This window comes from Leptonychotes weddellii, chromosome 4 (assembly GCF_054177405.1).
Source record: "Leptonychotes weddellii isolate Sample4059 chromosome 4, ASM5417740v2, whole genome shotgun sequence".
Lineage (NCBI taxonomy): Eukaryota > Metazoa > Chordata > Mammalia > Carnivora > Phocidae > Leptonychotes > Leptonychotes weddellii.
In genome coordinates, this window is record NC_138372.1 from 170,755,369 (window position 1) to 170,775,878 (window position 20,510).

Sequence of the window (20,510 nt, forward strand, 5' to 3'; positions counted from 1 at the left end):
GGAGCAAACAAACCAACTGTTCACAGCCAGAGGCCTGAACACTGTGAATGGTCAGTGCCCCTTCTCTGAGCCAGCTATTTCCAGCCTGGGATTGGGATTCCACACCATAAACGTTCCTAGGGAAAAAACCTACCTTAATTACTTACAAGAAAACACTTTCTGTATCCTAGTAGGTGGCCCAGAGCGATAATGCTTTCAACAAACTGGAACAGAGACTCTCCACAGGCCAGCACCATCCTTAGGCACTCAGGAGTCTCATGATGTGCTAAAATGTACCCAGGGTCTGTTTTAATCAGGTATGGTAAGACATGCAGACTTGGAAATGATTGTCATGAAGGAAGACATTTGTACTCAGGTCCCTAGAAGGCAGGCTACACAGGGAAGCACCAGGGTCAGTCAGAAGGCAGAAGGGGGGAAGGGACAGTGTGGCCCAAACCCTTTATTGGGGTTTCTGCAGGAAGGAATGGGTGACGCAGGGCAGGTGTGCTACGTGAGCCTAGGATCAGATAGTTTGAATAACTTCAGCAAGCTCCAGCCTGTAAGGGTGGTCTCTACTTGTCTGATACATGGATCGGGTGAATTAGGGCAGGAGGAACTTTGGCTTGGTGTGTGAGTTTGATAAAGGAGATATTTGGGAGTGTGGGCTCTGGGTTGGTTGGTTTGTATCAAAGCCTTGCTCTGAAGGGTTGTTTGCTATCTCCAGGAATGACTTTTTTTGGATCTAGGCCTGCTTGGCTCAAAAGCTGGTGGGAAGAACCAATAGGCCATGCACTAAAACAGAATTTACCTGATCCCCTTACCATGGAAATGCTACCTGAGGAGGTCGGGAGCTGGAAATACTGGGAGCAAAATGAGGAGCTGAAAGTAAGTGCCAAGAGGGCCTGAGGAAGTGGGTGGCAGGGCCTTGGGGTGACAGGGTTTGTGCTCAGCACCACCCCTCCTGGGCTCTCCATCTGCACCGGGCTCTGCCTGAGTCCTCATCTCCTCCCTCTTCTGTCTGACCCTTTTCTCCTACTCAGACCCAAGTCCCTCAAAGGCAGAGCCTGTGATGTTTCCATCGGGCATCTCTCTCCTGTGCTCAACAAGGACCCCAGGCTCAGTTGAAACTTGTTTGAAAGACTGACCTAACCTCTGAGTCAGCAAATTTATTTTTCTTTAAAGGAACATAAAAGTTGAAAAACAGGATTTCCAGAAATGAAATGGATTTCACTCAGAATGGGAGTTCAAGCTTAATTAGAATGGAACCCAAATATGGAAAAATATGGCTGAAGTGGGACTCAGAGATATGCCTTTTACGAAATTCACTTTACCAGATGCCATTGATAGTTTCTGATTCTTTTCCAAGAGGAAGGCAGAGCTCCACACCCAGGGGCCAGCTGCCAGGTGGATGCCCCCACTCACACTCACACCAACCCCACCTCTCCACACCCTCCGGGCCTCCAGATGGCCTGGCCTTTGTCACCTGGTTTCCTGAGCAAGAGCCCTAGGGGTGAGCACTGAATCCTAGCCTTGCCCCATCACCAACACTCCTCATTCCTCCCAGTGCCTCTGCCCTGCCCCTCCCTGAAGGCTGGCCTCCAGGCCATTGGCAGCATCCACTGGGCACCTTTGCAAACATGGCCACCCTCCCAGCTCCCCTTCTGCCTGGCCTGGCCACTCCTGGGATCAAGGTCTCTCTGTGTCCATTCTGCTCTCCTCACTGTCACTCGCCTGATTCACACCATCTGGAGCCAAAGTCCTTAGCGACGCCCTTGGCTTCACGCCTTTTCCCATACTCCTCACTCAGTCGGGCCTTTCTGGCCGTGTGCTGCCCACTTTCTCTGGTTGTGGGGACTCCTGCCCTGTAGCTGTCCTTCATTCTCCCTAAGTCTTACCTGGGCATACAGCCGACACAGAGATATGAGCCAGCCTCCTCTGCAGCCAGAAGTGACCCATGCACTTACCAGTGTCCCCTTCCCCTACTTCCGGGATGTGCTGGTGCTGAGCCAGGCTCAGCCAGGAGGATGCATCGCCTAGGTGTGGCTCTGGATGGCATGGGCGTACACTGAGCAGGTATGGTGGCTTGTGAACGGCGGGCTGACAGGCAGATGTTTTCAGTGTAACCATGGAGTGGGAGGTGCCACAGAAGATGCGGCTGAGAAGGAAGCAGTGGGGCTGATCCTGGGGAGGCTTCTGTGCCTGTTAGCTGGGCTTGCATGCAGATGCTAACGAGCTCCATGAGTTGAGTTTGCTCTGTCCTGTGAAAACAGGATGACACTGGATGTGACTTCATCAAGGCAGGTCAGGATGAGGTCTGTAAAATTCCAGCCAGCATCTCTGCCCAGGAGTTGACAAGGGGAGCTGAGCTCGGCAATGGATCAGATACGTTGGCACCGCAAGAGCAGGACAATAGGGGCCGAGTCTGAGAGATAAGTGGAAATGGGCAGGACCTGGCGACCTTGTCCAGAGACCCTGGCACTGAGCTAGTGTGTTACAGGCTGTCATTTAATCCTCTCCACTCCTTGTGAGGCATGTACTACTATCCCCATTTTATAGGTTAGGAAACTGTGGCAGCTAAGTAACTTACTCAAGGTCAAATGCCTAGGAAGTGATGAAGCAGGGATTTGGTCCCAAATATTTCGTTTTTACAAACAAGTGACTAACAGTTGTGCTCCCACTGAAGTTTGTAAAGTGCAATGGGGACACAGAGGTGGCATGTTTTGTCAATCAAATCTACCTCTGGAAAGCTACAGGGAAGATGTGATGCCTAATCTGGGCCTTGAGGGCTGAACAGGGCCTGCCAGTGAGAAAGGACACAGGCAAGCAAGTAACCCAGGGCCTCGGCCAGGAAAGCCCCTGCAGGGACTAACACCTAGTCCAGGGCAGGGCTAGAAAGACCTAGGGACACATGGCAATTGTCAGGACCAAATCCTGAACAGCAAGCCACCAGGAGGAGGCACTGTGGGAAGTTCTTCATGTCCATTCAAGGGGTCTGTGAGTCTGCCATGCTCCTTTAGACCCATGGGAGCAGGTGATGGCACAAGGAGGGGTGCAGCCTCAGTGGGGTGAGCGGGGGGAGTGTGTCTTGTACCTAAGGCAGCTCATTCATGCTGCTTTGCCTACCCCCAGCTTGGGCTGCTCCCCCAGTGCCCCCCATCCCAGATTCCTACATAGACTTTGGGGTCTCCCTGTGCACATCCTGTGGATGCCTCCCTCCCAGCACACACAGAGCTGGGAGCACCAGCAGTGCGAGCTCTGTGTCACTGATCAGTCCCTATCTCCAGGCCTCAGGACAGAGAGGGTAGTTCCTGTCCCTAGTCAATCCCTGAGATGACCAGTGTGGGAGGGCTCAGTGAGACTGTGGTGTATCATCAGTGGGCAGTGAGTGCATGCTCTCCAAACTGGCTGCACGTTGAATCACTTCGGGGTTGCCTGGGCACCACCCACAGGGGCTCTGTATTAGGGTATGGGGTGCAGCCTGGACATTGAGACTTTTAAAGGCTTCCTGGGTGATCCTAATATTCAGTGAACTTTGAGAAGCACTGGTATAATGGAAACAAAATCACCTGGTCACTTCTTTTTTTTTTTTTTTTTTAAGATTTTATTTATTTATTTGACAGAGAGAGACACAGCGAGCGAGGGAACACAAGCAGGTGGAGTGGGAGAGGGAGGAGCAGGCTTCCCGCGGAGCAGGGAGCCTGATGCGGGGCTCGATCCCAGGACCCTGGGATCACGACCTGAGCCGAAGGCAGACGCTTAACGACTGAGCCACCCAGGCGCCCCTCACCTGGTCACTTCTGATGCTTCCTCACCTGCAAAGTGAGACTCCCCACATCCTGGCTGAGGGTGATGGGGTCAAAAAGTGTCGCCAGCCTTGTCTCCTCCCTCCTAGCACTCTGTCCTTGTGGTCTATGGCTCGCGGTCTCTCTGGCTGTAGGACAGGAGTCATGGGAGGGATTCCTCCCCAGCGTGACTGGGAAGTTCTCCAGGGCAGGAGCCTGGCACACACAGCGGCTTACAAACTTCTTATTTGGGCTGAGTCTCCATGAGTGGAGTGGATCCTATGGGAACCAGAGGATTTGGAGACCCAGTGTGGAGTGTTTTATACAGAAATGAAGACCTTGAAGACCACCCTTCCAGGGGCCAGGCCGACCCTGGCTGTGTTTTAGAATGCTCTCCTTGGCATCCAGTGGGCTCAGGGCACTCTGGAGGATGGGCTGTGCTAAGGTCAAGGTTGGGATATCGCATGGGGAAGAAGGGCTGCCGTGGTAGCAGCCCTCACCCTGTGGCACAATGTAAAGGGGTGGGGGGACTGCTTTGGACATTGGGGGGCAGTGCTCTCCTGTTGCCAGAGATTTAGATTCCCCCAAACCTTTGTGAAGTCCCTGTAGGACAGTGCTGTCTGCAGGGGCAGGAATCCCATTCAGATACAAATCCTGAGACCCACGGCCACCTGGGGCCTGGACGGATTCTGACACTAGGGCCTGAAAGGGGGCCGTACTGGGAAGGGGTCTTGCCTACTGGAAAGGCAGCTCCCCACATCCCAGAGGGAGCTGGTCACTCTCACCTGCCAAGCGGGGGGGGGGGGGTGCGGGGGGGCGGGCTCAGACAAAGGTGCAGGTGCGAGGGGCTGGGCTGGTAGCTTGACTTTGATTACAGACATGGAAACAGTTCAAGGGGCACCTCGGTGACTCAGTTGGTTGAGCGTCTGACTCCTAATTTCAGCTCAGGTCTTGATCTCAGGGTCATCAGATCGAGCTCCAGGTTGGGCTCTGCGCTGGGCGTGGAGCCTACTTAAAAAAAAAAAATTCGGGAAGAAACAAATGATATGTAGAAACTATCAACTGCATACTTCATGCCTGATTCCAGACAGCTCATCAGTTTTGGTCGGTGTGTTATTAAATGTGCCCATGTAATTTGTGGTTTGCTACCTGGGAGGGCTGCCTGGAAACTCACATGTCATACCATCGTAAGGGGATGTGTTCTCTGGTTTTATAAGAGGAAGGAGAAATGAAACAACTCCAAAGTTTTGCACCCGAAATCTGCAAAAGTGACAGACGTGCTATGTGAGCCTAGGTCACGTCTGTGAGCAGCTGTACTTAGAAAGTATCTTTCTGGCGACAAGGAACCTGGGTAGAAAGAGTGAGTGTTCTGAGAAGTTCCGTGTGTAAAACCTCAAATTAGAGCCTCTTAGAAGTTCTTCCCCCGCCAGTTCTTTTGCTGAAATAAGAGCGTTTGTTTCTGCTGTTGCTGAGCCCGCCCTCACACTGCGCCGGTCCCACCACAGCACGGTGCTTGTGTCCTTGTACGTATCTGCACAGCCTCCCTTTGACGGTGAAAGCTTCCACTCTTTTGGTTTCTCCCAGTTCAGTGCTTTGTAAGCAGAAGCTACAAACATTTAGAAAAAGTGCGTTGACTGTGGAGAGGAGGCTTGAGGCTCACCAGCGCCTGCCTGAGACAGGAAAACAAAACAGAAAAAACACCCCCCACCCCGGGGCACAGAGTTGGCGCCACCGGAAAGTTACAGAGCAGAAGGTGTGACATTGTATGCAAAGTCCATCTCAGCCTTTAGAGCTGTCCAGCAAGGGCTTAGGTGGCCTTGCCGAGGGGACTTCTGACCCTTCCATTCAATACAGGTTCCTACAATGGCAGGTGCTAGATACTCAAGAGACAATCTAGGCCAGCATCTGAAGGGAGGGTGCCCCCCACCCCCCACCCCCGCCCACCGCACATGGCTCCTCGGGAGCGTCTGACACTCAGACTCTGGTCCTGTGATTACAGGTTGACCTAGAGCTGTGGAGGGTTCTGGAGCTGCTGGAAGGTGACCTGCACACACAAGGCTGACGGGAAGGGCAAGATGTCACCCAGGAAGGCGGCTTTGGGTTCTAGATGTGACAGAGCTCCAGAGGCTTCAGCAGTTGAAATGACTGAGCTGGGGTTAGTTGTGTCCTGGAAGCATGTGTTGCTTCCCAGCAGGGCCAGTAGACAGTTTCCAGGGCAGAGAGGCAGAGCAGCTACCCCCAAGGGAGGCCCCTGCAGGCGACACAGGGTCCTAGTCCCTCACTGTCTTTTGCAGGGGGTTGGACACTCATACTGTGGAAGTGGAGTGTGATGCCCATGCAGATGCAGATGCCCCTAGAGGTAGGCACCTAGCCCCTGACATGCCAGCCCCGTTGTGTTGGGCCAGAGATGGGTGTGGGATGAGGGGTCAGCACCTCCTGGGCTGTAGTTGTTTCCTCAACAGCCAGGAGTCAGGGCTACAGGGCACCCGATGTGTGGGTGTGTTTCCCCACACCTGGCAAGGCCCACAGGAGCAAGCCTGGATTTGGGATCTGCAGGTGGCAGCTGGGATGTGGTCTGGATGAAGGGAGGAAGGATGTGACCTGGGGGGTTATATCATCCATGCTGGATGAGGAGATACACAGGGCCTGGGTGGGGACACAACCCACAGGCTTTACAGAACTGGGCTCATGGCCCTGTTTCTCTTCTTTTCTTTTTTTATTTATTTGTTTCAGAGAGAGAGTGTGTGCGCATGCTCACACAAGTAGGGGGAGGGACAGAGAGAAAAGGAGAAGAAGGGAGAAAGAATCTCAAGCAGACTCCTCGCTGAGTGTGGAGCCTGACCCAGGGCTTGATCTCCTGACCCTGATATCATGACCTGAGCCAAAATCAAGAGTCGGACGCTCAACTGACTGAGCCACCCAGGTGCCCCCCTGTTTCTTTTCTGGAAGTGGGAGTGTTCCTCCTGAACAAGCTCATCTTTGGATGAAGCCAGATGTTTGGGGGGGGGCAGAGCACCTCACACACACTCTCCACCTCAGAGGACTGTGGTGTGGTCGGGGTATGCCCAGGCCAGACCAGGAGCATCAGATGGGGGTCAGGATGGAGCAGGAAGACAAGCTGGAGGGTGGGGAAGAGTCAGGTGTGTACAGAGAGAGAGAGCCTGGGGTTCTTCTGGATTCAGGCCAGACTCTGTCTGCCCTGCCTGACCCCACAGAACCTCACCGTGTGGTTGGGGCTGGCCTCAAGAGCTTCCGTGGCTGGCACGTGAGACCCACCAAGAGCTGGTATCAAGGCAGGAGAGAAGGCCTCAAACCCAAGGGCTAGCTATGGCTGTGGAGAGGCAGATCTGGTGGGAGAGAGGAAGGGGTGTGGGGGAACTACAGGAGTGAGGCTGACCCCAGGGCAGGATGGCTTGCCTGCAGTGGGACCACCCTCATGAGCACTGGGGAGTGAATGCAGGACATCGTGAGGAGCTCTGCTTGATAGCAGGGCAGGGTAAGAGGGCTCCTTGTAAACCAGCTTTGGTTAACCCCAACCACCTCCAGGGGCCTGTGGTCTTCTCCCTGTGGGGGGTTACCAAGCTGGCCCGAGCCCCAGACATGAGGAAATCATTCTCCAGGCCTGGGGGAAACACCTCATCTGAGATCAGGGCCCTGCCCCAGCCCCGTGGCTCTCTAGGTCTTTCTGGCTCCCTTTGTCAGAAGCTTTGTCCCAGCCTTCTGTGGCCCACAGAGAGCTCCCAACGTTTCAGGACCCCGTGACCTTCGAGGAGGTGGCTGTGCACTTCACCAGCCAGGAGAGACAATGTCTGGGCCCCCATCAGAGGCAGCCCTTCTGGGACGTGATGCTGGAGAACTACGGGAACGTGGCCTCACTGGGTGAGGACCGCAGGCAACCCAGTCTTCCAGAAGTCCTAAGGCTAAAGGTGGTGGGGTAGGGTTGGACGAGTTCTCAAGTCCCTGCAGCTGAGATCTCGGCAGCCCCTTCCTATCCTGTGAGTGTCCTGCAGGCAGCCCCACTTGGTTAGCTGGGTACGAGAGCATGGAGCCCCCAGGTCTGCCCCAGTCCTGACCCTGCCCATGCAGCCAGCCACCCTGGATGTGCCCAGACCAGCTTTACTTCAGGCCGATGCATTGTGTCCTTCAAGCAGGACTCCCAGCCTCCAAACCCCAGTTGAACTCCCTGCTGAAGCCAGGGGAGGCACGATGGACCCTCGCTTAGCCAGAAACAGGGGAGAGAGTACTCCCGAGAGACCCTTGCAGAGGTAGATGAGAACAAGCACGCTGACCACAGTCCCTTCCAGGCCACAGCTGTGAGGGTGGGGCGAGGTGGGGCGGACTGAGAGCTGGGAGCAGCAGTGCCCCCTGCCGCATAGACTGCTGAGCAGTAATCCACAGGAGTGACAGAGTGGCCGTTGGGGTCTGGGATTACTCAGCAATGGTGATGTCCACTGGGCACACGTTCTGTGCCAGGCTCGGAGTGTTTACCACTGTGCCGTGTAGGAAGGCCAGCACGTAAGCTCCAGGCACAAAGTGTCTGGCTGGGCACTGGACACTCAGTGCTGGCCCCCAGCAGGGCCACCCCACACCAGACAGCAGCTTTGCCTCTGGTTTCCAATCAACAGTGTGGTTTTTGGCCGAGGGACCCACGGTTGGCCTAGTGAGGGGATCTACTCATGTGGCCTTGGAGGGTCTTCTCAAGCTGGCATCAGGGATCCCGAAAAAAGGGCGGCCTTGTTGGCAGCAAAACATGGGTAGGGGGACCATGTCATCCAGGCAGGGCAGCTGGGGCAGCTGGGGCAGCGCTGGCAGAGGCGGGGACCAGGACACAGGGTCTTGTGAGCAGTACACGGCATGTGAACTGTATCTCATGAGCAGTAGCTCCTTCCAAGATTTCAAGCAAGGAAATGCTTGGTTCCATCAGCAGCTTGTAACCGGTGAGAGCAGGGATCCCGTCTGTCCTGGTCCTGGCAGCAGCTGCTCCATGAACACTTACTGACCAAACACAGCGGCCTTGCTGGCTGGTAGCTGTGATGTGAGCAAGGAAAGAGAGGTGTCAGTTCACTGTTGGGGGAGGGAGGTGGGGGCTGGTGTGGCACCTGACCTGTGATGGGGGATGGCGTGGTGAGAGGCCGGTGGGTCTTCTGAGGCCGAAGAAGGGCTCAGTGCAGGAGGATTGGGGAGGGTCAGGGAGGGGGTTGCCTGTGGACCTGGAGCTTGAAGATGAGGATGGCTGAGATTCGCCTGCTGCTTCCTTGCAGCCTTAGGATTTGGGAGGGGACTTTGGATTCGAGCATGCCCAGTAACGAGTAGTTTTCCAATGTGTTTTGGAAAATGGAATCGGGGGCTCACTTTCCGGAGTCTGGGCAGAGACCCTCAGCCAGTAGCTCAGACCTCAAGACACATCATGGCCAGAGTCGCTTTGACTGGGGAAGAGAAACCTGACGAAGGTCTGCTATTGTCAGTGGAGGTCAGAGCAAGAAGTCGCAAGTCCTGGAGGAGGGGAGGGGATGAGAACGGTGGAGAGCTCAGGAGCTGTCCACCGGAGCTAGATGCAAGCCCAAGGCTTCCCACCTACCTTCCAGGTTCATTTGCCTTCACAGAAGCTGAGCCCCCTCATCAGCTTGTCCCATTCACAAGGTCTGTGAGTGCATAACCCAAGCTTGTGGAAGAGAACCTAGTGTCACCCTAGCTGCGACATCCTAGGGGCTGCTGGATGAGCCGTCTCTCTGGAACATATCCAGTCAGGCAGTTGGAGGCCACAGGGCTTGGAGGCCCTCTTGCTGTTGTGGGTTCCCAACCCTCCAGGAACTTCTCCAGTGTAATCTGACACCAACCCTGTGTGCAGAGGACAGGGAGACACCAAAGAAATAGGCAGGCCACTCCAGATGGATAGGGGCAGTTTTAATAAGCAAAGGGAACTTACATACGAAACTTGTCTTGGGTTGCAGCAAGATGAATGGGTCCCTGCACCCACCCACCCAATCCTAAAAGTTTATAAAGAGGCCTTAACTAGGGGCACCTGCGTGACTCAGTCAGTTGAGCATCCAACTCTTGGTTTCGGCTCAGGTCATGATCTCAGGGTCATGATCTCAGCTCCACCTCGGCTCTGTGCTGGGTGAGGAGCCTCTCTCTCCCTCTCCCTCTGCCCCTCCCCACCCTCAAAAATAAATAAATAGATAGATAGATAGATGATAGACAGTAAATAAATAAAGATAAAAATCTATAAAAAGAGGTCCTAACTGGACTCGGTCACATACACTGTGCAGGTGTTCTCAATACCACATCACCATCTCAAAGCTATGTCCTTGGAGCAGCCTCTGGGAGCAGGAAAGGCAAGTAGAACCCACATTCCAAGGACCGGGGAGCAGGTGAAGAGCCTTCTGAGCGCCCAGGTCCAGCTCACAGGTCGATTGGTGGTCACATCTTTTTGATGATGTTCCCCATCAGCTGTTGGGGTGGACTCTATTTTGGAGCAAACTTGGCTCCAAAGCTCTGAGTTTGGCCCTGACCTCAGGGGTGTAGGTAGAGGGAAGAATGAGTTGTGTGCTTCCTGGAGGTGGGGTGTGGGTGCTGTATTCTAGGTGGGTGAGATCAGGGGGACAAGGCCCATACCTGCAGTATCTCTGGGATGTGAGTGTCTCTGCCCTCAGCCAACTTCTCCCCAACCCCTGCCTCCTGACAGTCTTCCCTCAAAGCAGCTCAGCTCCCCCAGCTACAGAGGCTGGTCAGAGACACAGCTAGCAAATGGCAGAGTCCAGAGTGTGCTTCTCCCTGGCTGACCTCCATGCCCCCATTCTATCTCCCCAAAGACCTTTCTCCCTTGGGCAGGGAGAGGGATGCAGGCGGTGCAGGGAAGCAGGAGGAACCCACAGAAGCCTCCCCATCTCTCCAGACAATCATGGCAGGCCTCCCCACAGTCGGACCCCCACCAGGCTGAGCCTCCTGTACTTGAGAGGCGCGTTCTTCCCTGGCTTCATTCCTTCCTTCTCAGAGTTTCTCCAGGTTGAGAACCTGCTCCGTGTATCACACCTTACAGGTGATGGCTAAGCCCTTTCCCCCAGCGGGGAACCAGGTGCACTTTCTATCTCGCTCTTAGATGTTCTGTTTTAGGTATCGAGAACTAGTGGTGTGGAGGTGAAGAAGCACCAGCAGATGCAGGGAAGGTCCCGAGGGCCCAGGCTGTGAAGACCCGCCCAGGGCAAGGCCAGAGTGCGGCCATGGGCTAGCTTCTGCGTTGGGAGAGCAGCGAGGCCCTGGTAGCCATGATCTGCAGGGAAGGGACAGCTGGAGGAAGGGGCCAAGGGCGTGGTGCTTTGGGTAGAGGCTGTGGGGCCACCATGGGTTCCCCAGGCCACTAGGGCAGCCCCACCGCGGAGAGCCAGGGCACGTGCGGCTTGGGCTTCAGGACCATCCCCCCTGCGCCCCACACGGTGCAGAAGCGCTTTCGCTCTGGGGAGTGCGGCCGAGCCTTCAGGCGGGGCTCCGGGCCGGCTCAGCGCTGCCGCACGGGCGTGGGGAAGGGGTCCTTCGCGAGCGGCGCCTGTGCGAAGGCCTTGCGCCAGGGCTCCCAGCGGACCCGCCTCCGGCGGACGCACACCGGGGAGAGGCCCTGCTGGTGCTCCACGTGCGGCACGGGCTTCAGCCGGCGGGCCACCCTCCCGCGGCACCAGAGCGTCCACGCCGGGAGCGGCCCCTCGGCTGCGGCGCCTTCACCCCGAACGCGCGGCTCGGGCGCCGCCGGCGCACCCCACGGGCGAGGAGCCGCACCCGGGCCCTGAGGGCCGCCAGGCCTTCAGCCAGCGGGGAACCCTGCTCCGGCGCCCGGGCGCGCACACCGCGGGAGCAGGCGCTCCGTGCGTGCCCACTGCGGCCGGACCTGCGGCCCGCGGGCCAACATCCCGCAGCACCCGCACGCGCGCGGCCCGCGCGGCCCGTGCGGGCGGGGCTCCAGCTGGACTTCCCCCCACCCCGGCCCCGCCACCAGCGCCTCCACCCTGGCGAGGAACCTCTCGGCCGCGCAGCCTGCTGGGAGGCCCCCGGCCTCGGGGGGCGCCTCGGGGGGCGCCCCGGCGCGCGCCCCTCCAGGGGCGGCCAGGCCGGCCAGCATTTCAGCCGCAGCTCCGACCTCCTGCGCAAGTGCCGACGCCCGGCGGGGAGAAGCCTACCCCTGCCCGGTGCGCCGTCGTGCCGCCAGCCAGCGGGCCACGCTCCACGAGGGCCGCCGCACCCACTCGGGCGGCAAGCGTGCGACCGCCGGCCACGCGGGAGAACCCGGGGCTCGCGCAGGCCGGCACGGGGAGCCTCAGCTCCTGCAGAATTCACTCTGGGCGGCCTGCAGGGGGCAGGTGCGGGTGAGGTTTCACCAGCTCGGTTTTGCAGAGTCCGCTGGCGTCTCAGCGTGGCCCAGCCCTTCCCTGGGCCTTTCGGCCGCGAGGGGACGTCCATGGACTCCTCACTGCACTGGGATCTGTGGGAAGGTTCTAGAGCAGTGGGGCTCAATCCTGCCCTCAATAGAGTCATCCGGCCCCACCCGCCATAAATCAGCATGCGGGGTGTAGGGCGCCGTGTTTTCTAATCGCTCCCCCGGCGATTCTGATGCGGGGTGGGCAGTGGGTTTCTGCCCCCACGGGGTCTTGTGGCAGGTCCCTGAGCAGGCCTCCTCTCAGTCTGGCAGCCTCCGCCAGCAGGAGAAAGAGCCTTCTTAAGGGGCTAGGTTCACTCTTGTGCCACTGAAGCCCTTTCCATCTGCAGAGCTGGGGCGGAGGGGGTGGGGGGGAGCAGCTCAAGCTAAATGCTCTGAGCCCTGGGGGACCGTTGGGTCTCTCCTCATTTTGGGGGTCCTGCTCCCTTCCTGGGTGTGCGGGGTGGGTTCTAGTGGCACATCAGCAGTCTGTGAGACCCTCCGGCCGTGCCTGGGTGGGGTCCCTCTGAGCATCTGCACAGGCAGCCCAGGGCCAGCAGGTGAGGCAAACGGGTGTGTTTTAGGACAGGTGAAGGTCGTCCTCAGACCGTCACCCCTTTGGAGCCTTCATACCACCATCTTTGCCCTCCTGTTCCTCCTCCCCGTGTCCTTTCAGACCTGTGACCCTCTCAGTCCCTCTTATGAGGCCTGCAACAGGGTCATTTCCTCCTGTGGCCCCTGAAGGCCCCAGGGCTCAGAGAGTGGACACAGGGCCAGCCCCTGGAGCGCATCTCCACTGTGACCTGACCCAAGTCCTCCTGCATGGAGGGGCCTCCTCTAGGCCTGGGCCCTGGGCCCACACCACTGCAGGTGGTGGTGTGTGGGTGTAGTTACAGAGGACTCACTGAACTGGGTGGCAGCATGCTGGGTAGCTCCTTGTAACGCGGGCATTGCAGACCTGTTGGCCGGGCACGAGGTGGGCCCTCGTGGCGGTGAGGCTGCTTTCTTCTGGCAGCCCTAGCCTTCCTGGCTTGCTGCCATCTACTTGCATGAGGGATACCCACAGATGAAAAAGAATGCATGGTATCTCACTAATAATTTTTATGTTGATTACATGTGGAATTATATTTTAGATGTGTTAGCATAAATATATTACTAAATTTTATCCCATTTCCTTTTTTTATTGTGATTAATAAATTTAAAATTACTCTGGTGGTTGGCATTCCATTTCTGTTGGATGGTGCTGGTAGAGACTGAGGACAGGGGTGCTGCTTGGGAAGGCCACCCCGGAACAGGCTGATGGCTTGAGAGGAGCAGCACTGGGGGGTGGCTCCGAAGCGGGAACTGGGCTGTCCGGGGGGCTCAGGGCTTTCCACAGGAGGACCACACATAGCGAGGTGCTCTTGTGACTCTCAGGGGGCAGCGTCATTTTGTTTTGAATTAGGCAGGATATTTCCTGGTAGTGATGATTTTCTTTTTCTTCCTTAAATGTCTCCTTGCAAAAGGACTGCCTGTCTATTTTTAAAAAGACAAAGAATACTTTATAACTAAGAACAGGATCCATAATCTCTCCTTCTCCAATCTCACCCTCTAGGTAAACCAGCGAACAATGAATAGAAGCCTTCCATGTTTCTTTCCATAAGTTACATGCTACATGCATAAATGTGCAGAGACTCTTGATCTTGGAGTTGTGAGTTGAGCCCCACATTGGGGGTGGAGATTACAAAAATAAAAATAAATAAATAAACTTAAAAAATAAAAGTAGGGGCGCCTGGGTGGCTCAGTCAGTTGAGCGTCTGCCTTCGGCTCAGGTCATGATCCCAGGGTCCTGGGATGGAGCCTCGAGTCGGGTTCCTGGCTCAGCGGGGAGCCTGCTTCTCCCTCTGCCCCTCTGCCCCGCACTCCCCCCGCCCGGTTGTGCACGCGCTCTCTCTCTCTCAAATAAATAAAATCTTAAAAAAAAAAATAGTAGAATGGCATAAGGAAGAGCTACTTACCGGTCACTCAGCATTAACAAGCTTCTGTGTAGCAGGTTCATGATCTTCATTACCTGGGATTACAAACACTAAGAGAACAAGAAGCATCTTCGTATGTCTCTGTCACATAACTGCTTCCTTCCCTGATAGTAGTCTAGAGTCCTAATTCACGGACTGAAGATCTGCTCAAAGCTCACTCTGTTTTGTGTCACCACATCCTGCATAACACATGCTTCAACTCTATTCCCGAAGGATGACACATTCTTTCACCCCCTGTTAGTTTCACGGGCTGCCCTGTAGTTCCTGAGGTCAAGGTGGAGGTTATAAACCCCTCCCTGGCCCTCAGGGACTGGAGAAACCTCCCTTCTCCTCTCCCAGCCTTGGGCAGCTCTGGTCCTGATTGCCTCTAGCTTTTTTGATCAATGCAGTTACTCTGTCTTCTTGGAGATTTCTCAGGTTTGAACGGCTTGTTCAATTTTTTTTTTTTTTTTTTTTTAGACAGAGAGCATGTGCAAGTTGGGGACAGAGGCAGAGGAAGAGAGAATCGTAAGCAGGCTCCATGCCTAGAATGACGTGGGGCTTGATATCAAGACCCTGAGGTCATGACCTGAGCTGAAATCAAGAGTCAGGAGCTTAACCAACTGAGCCTCCCAGGTACCCTGGCTTTTTTAAATTTGTAAGCAGCTTTGCTGAGATATAATTCACATGCCATACAATTCACCCAGTTAATGTGTACAATTCAATGGCTTTTAATATACTCACAGAGCAGTGCATCCATCACCGTGACCAATTTTAGAATATTTTTGTTACCCCCAAAAGAAACCACATACCCTCTCACCATCACTCCCCAATCTTACTATCTCCCCCATCCCTAGGGAAACACCAATCTACTTTCTATCTCTATATATTTACCTATTCTGGACATTCATATAAATGAAATCATATATGATTTTATACATCCTTTGTGCGTGGCTTCTTTTTTAAAAAAATATTTTATTTGAGAGAGAGAGACAGGGAGAGAAAGAGGGAGAGAGAAAGCGAGCAAACGGGAGGAGCAGAGGGAGAGGGACAAGCAGACTGCTGAGCACGGAGCCCAACCCAGGGCTTGAACCCACGACCCTGAGATCATGACCCGAGCCGAAACCAAGAGTCAGCACTCAATCGACTGCGCCCCCAGGTGCCCCATGTGCCTGGCTTCTTTCACTTGGCATGATGTCTTCAAGGCTTATCTATGTTGTATCATGAATCAGTAACTCATTCTTTTTTTCTTGTTGTCAAAGTCTGGCTGACACACAATGTTACACTGGTGTCAGGCGTACAATAGAGTGACTCCACAGCTCTGTACTTTATGTGCTGCTCGTTAGTGTAGCTTCCATCTGTCACCACACTTCGTTCCTAGTAATGCTGAACGATATTCCACTGTATGAATCACCACACTTTATCTATCCATTCATAAGAGGTGGAGGACATGGTCTGTGTGTCCCATGAAGTCAGGGACCATGCTCCTTTCCTCCTTATCATACAGCCGGCGCACGGACTTCCGTGTGGGATGAATGAAGCCGCAGGGGTACAGTGACTGAGGGAGTGGGAACGTCTGGGAGAGGCCAGGCAGGGGAGCAGTTGTGGGATTAGGAGCAGAAAGAAAGGAGAGGTGGCCGGTATAATTCAGGTTGGATCCCTGTTTACTGGTAAGTTTTCTGATGCTACCCTACGCTCTTGCATCTGGCTTGTAGTCTCCTGAGATTCCATTTTTCAAGAGTCCAAACCCCTCTACCCACTCCCACCGCCTAGGCTTCAGTGCTCACCCCAAATAGTGGAAGAGAGCAGAATGCTTGAGTTTGAGTCCCAGGGCCAAAGAAGTCTGAGACCAGTAGCTTTAGGTGAGGGATTTGGGTTGAGGCTTAAGACTTATCTTCAGTGAGATCCTTCTATTTCTACGAGGTAGACATCGCAACCGCCTCCGTGCCATCCCTTGATCTTTCAGTATCACTCATTGTCAGAAGAGGTCCTTCTACAGTGGGATTGCAGCTGGGGTCTCTTCTCCAGTCCAGGATCTCCATCCCTGTCAGGGAAATTTGTAGTGTCTTCTATTCCTTCCCCAGCTTATTTAACAAATGTTTTTTTTTTTTTTAAAGATTTTATTTATTTATTTGAGGCAGAGAATGAGATAGAGCATGAGAGGGTCAGAGGGAGAAGCAGACTCCCTGCCGAGCAGGGAGCCCGATGTGGGACTCGATCCCGGGACTCCAGGATCATGACCTGAGCCGAAGGCAGTCGCTTAACCAACTGAGCCACCCAGGCGCCCCTAACAAATGTTTTTGAGGCCTTGATGTGTGCCCTAGGTAACTGCCATACAATGGGGAACAAGTGTTGGGAGGAGAGGAGTTTGATTTTAAATTTGTTTTGAGGCATCCAGAGGTGTCCTGTGGGCAGTTGCACAGAGATAAGAAATTCAGGAGATGTGGGCCAGAGGCGCAGATTGGAATGCCATCAACATCTACAGAAGATAATTTAAGCCTCGGCAGTGTATGAAATTGCCCAGTAAGAGTGCCAAATGAAAAGACAGATGGCCCAAGGACAGAAAAGAATATTAATCTTGGGCAGAGGAGGAGACAGGGGTAGGCAGAAAACCGGGAGTGCAGTGTGATAACACAGGGAAGGGACTATTTAAGGGAAGGTGTGGTCAAACGCCTGAGGGGCAAGAATGATCAGAGTCCACTGCAGCTGGTAATTTGGTGAGAACAATTTTAATGGAGAACAATTTTAATGGAGCAATGGGGTTCAGAATCCAACTGCAGGGTGGGAATGCGACTGGTGGGACCCCTCTGAGGCCCCCAGTTTCCCTGTGTTGGGCACCCCACAGCCCATGCCTGGGCCCCAGCGAGGATTCATGGGGAGCCTGGTCCCCGAGGGGCTTGGGAGGGAGGGCGTGGAGGGAGGGAAGGCAGAGGAAAGGGGAGGAAGCGCTCTCCAGCACAGCACTGGGACCATGGGGCTGTCCCTGGAGCATCCAGTCCAATCCTGCACAGAGGAAAACCATGTGAGGACACAGACGGTGGCCATCTGCAAAGCAAGAAGAGCGGCCTCAGAAGAAATCAAATGTCCTCACACTCTGATCTTGGACTTCTAGCCACCAGAACTATGAGAATTCTAGGAACCCATGACTTTGAAGGACATGGCATTTACTTCACAAGGTCAATGAGGGAGTGTCTGGGCCTGGGTCCTGGGGCTTCCACAGGGCGGTGTCTTCCTGGGTTGGGGCTGGTCCAGCCAAGGCCATGGATTTGGGACTGCCTCCTTTGCAGAACCTGCTTCTCCAAGCTGTGGCTCAAGAAGCCAAGCTGCCAATTCCTCTGAAAGCCCTATGACAGGATGTTCCTGCTTTGCAGAGGGACGCGGGCAGCACCCTGGGCTGCCCCCTAAGGCAGCTCCCTCCCAGGGCCAGTGCCGGCAGGACACAGATGAGCTCTTTGGGCGGCTGTGCAGACTCCTGTGCCCTTGCTGGGCATGGCCTCTTCTCTTGGCTCTTGCTATGGACTTGCCCAGCTAATTTCCCTTTTCCCTTTCCCTTTTTTCTCACTTGCTAGCCACAGACCCCAACCTGAGCTGCACATGGGCTTTGCTGAGGTCACACCATAAGCTGCCAGGTGCTTGTGCCTTCCCCAGGAGCTGGCTTCCTCGTAGCCGAGCCCAGTGTGATCACCCAGCTGGAATGAGAGGCAAAGCTGGGGGTCAGCAGCTGGTCAGGTGCTGTTGGAGAACCTGGCAACTGCCGGCAAGGGCAAGAAGGCAGGGCTTAAGGATGCCTCCCACAGTGCCAGCCTTTCAGGCAGCCGGTGAGGACTGCTGGCTGTGTCAGGCTGTGGTCTCCTGTTTCTCGTGGCCACATCTTCCAGCAGGATCTGCCCCCTCCCCAGTACATCCATCACTGCTGTGGGCAGCACAGAGAGAGGTAATGAGGTGCTGGGAAGACGGCTGAGCTCTCTCTGCACTGGCCTTAGGATGGCCTATCTGTCACTCCAGCCAGAGATGCCCACAGAATTGCTGGTGTCTGATTAGGGCAGCCCGCTCAGCTTCGGGGTGCCAGGGTCATCTGATCAGTGCCCATAAGACGGTTGGTGAGCTCAGAATTAAAGATAAAGCACAAATCTGAAAGTAGACTTCAGAAATGTTCTGTTAAGCAGTGCTATGCTGAGAGCTCAGCCAAAAGATCACCCCATCTTCCATGGTGCCCATCTCAAAAACAAGCAGTAAGGAGACATCCTTCACCCAACTTGATTTAGTTTTGACCTTCCTAGTCCACAGGCCGAGTCCCTCTCTAGACTTTCTTTCTACTTCCTTTGTCCAAGTGTATGATTTTTCAGTCATTCTTTCATCCAACAAGCATTAACTGAGCATTGAATATTGATCAGCCTTGTATGAGTGCTTCTTATAAACTCCGTCATCTGGGGGCTCAGACATCTCCTGAATCAGCTGCAAGGTAGGAACATCGGTGACATCGCATCCTCTCTTGCTTTTGTGGGTGTCCCCTTCACTCAGAACAGCAGCTGCACCTCATCCTTTCCCTCCCACCTGCCCCCTGTTTCTTACCACTACCTCCTTTCAGACTTTCTAAAACTTAGACACCACCTTCATCAGCTTCCCTTCTCCAGCTCCATAGCATAAGAATAGCTCTATTATCTAACTCTTGGCAGTACGGCACATTTGTCCTCAACAATCCCGTGAGGTGAGGGTCACCATCAGTCAGCTGGCAGGATGGGAGTGCTAGGATTCCTTCCACCTGGGTCTGACCTCAAATCTCTGTGCCCTCACCTGTCCCTCAGGCGATGCTCAGTCTCCAGGTCATTCTCATTCCTTTTGAAAAGGCTGCTCGCCTCGTTAAAATGTACTGCCCTTGGGTCGCCTGATGGCTCAATTGGTTAAGCATCTGCCTTCGGCTCAGGTCATGATCCCGGGGTCCTGGGATCGAGCCCCGCATCGGGCTCTCTGCTCAGCGGGAAGCCTGCTTCTCCCTCTCCCACTCCCCCTGCTTGTGTTCCCTCTTTCGTTGGGTCTCTCTCTGTCAAATAAATAAATAAAATCTTAAAAAAAAAAATGTACTGCCCTTGCAGAGCTCAGCCTTCCTGTGGGTCATATTACCGCCATTAGTTCCCTAATTTATCTTCTTGCCACCCCCGCCCCCGCCGCCATTTCCTCAAATCGAGGACAACTTGAGAACTGTCCAATTCACAGACATTGATGTAAAACTGAATACTCCCTTATTACTTCAGTATTTCCTTTAATTCAGAAGAGAGGGGAAAAAAAGAACAGAAAAGATGGGATCTGCTTTTCCTGGTTCTATTTTGCTCTTCCCAGTGGGGCCTGATGTGGAGAAAGCAGCTCTAAATGGCCCTGAGCCTGTGCAGCTGGGTGGGGAACAAGTCTAGAGCCTCTGTCTGCTCAAGTGCAGGACTTGTCAGATCCCACGTGGGGAACCTCCTACAGCAAAGCTGGAGCCCTTCCCGACGAGGAAGAGTGATGGAGTAGAGACTCAGTGACAGGAAAGAAGGTCTGGGGCATGGAACATTGGGGACAATGGAGATGGGTACTGTTCCTCGTCACACATCCAGTCATACTTTGGGGAGATGCCCCGGAATGTGGTTTGTGGGGCAGCAATTTCAAGGACAGTCAGACAGAGTGAAACATAAGAGCAGGACAACTGCACAGATTCTCCGAGAGGCTCCATTTTACGGTTTCTGTGAGGAACAGGTTCCCAAATCCATTCCTGGAATCCTGGGGCAGAGGAAGGTGTGCAGGTCATGACTGGTTGTAGCTGCACCACAAACAGGCGTGCAGGTCAGCAAGGGTGGTGGGCGGGAGGCGTCACTGGCTGTCTGTGGCACTTCCCTACTGGCTGGGATTTGAAATGAGATGTCCACCCTCCCAGGAGCCACACGTAGCACAGAACCAAGTGTTAGCACACGAAACCCCAGGAGCAGTCCTCTCCTCTTCACCCAGAATCGCTTGCATCCTCTTTACCTTGGACCTTCTAAATTGCCCGGGGACACGGGCACCTGCTCAGGGCACCACCAGCCTGCTCCTCACTGCTAGGCCTGGGCACCTTTCCCTAAGTGTGGGAGCTGCAGCTCCCGGGAGGGACCCAGTGTTGCCAAGAGCGCCAGGCAGCCTCAGAGGAGTCCAGCCCCAGTGGGAGGACACAGGTCTGGAGGGAACACAGGGGCTCCGCCCCAGGTGAGGGTCCCCGCCCCAGGTAAGGGTCCCACTCAGGCTCCCTGGGGAAAGCAGGAACTTGGGGAGAACTTCAGATAGTCTAAGGTGTCTTTCACGTGGCACCCTGCAAAACCGGACTTCTCTTTTCTCTTTTATCTG

The 20,510-nt window shown here is 54.7% G+C and overlaps 1 protein-coding gene and 1 long non-coding RNA gene across 4 annotated transcripts in view; both read right to left on the reverse strand.

Annotated features, from left to right (window-relative positions):
• LOC145721014 (uncharacterized) overlaps positions 1–20,510 on the reverse strand; it is a 133,643-nt gene that overhangs the window by 48,072 nt on the left and 65,061 nt on the right. The gene's annotated exons all lie outside the window — the stretch shown is intronic.
• The window catches only part of ZNF7 (zinc finger protein 7), a 49,063-nt gene that overhangs the window by 12,930 nt on the left and 15,623 nt on the right, over positions 1–20,510 (reverse strand). The gene's annotated exons all lie outside the window — the stretch shown is intronic.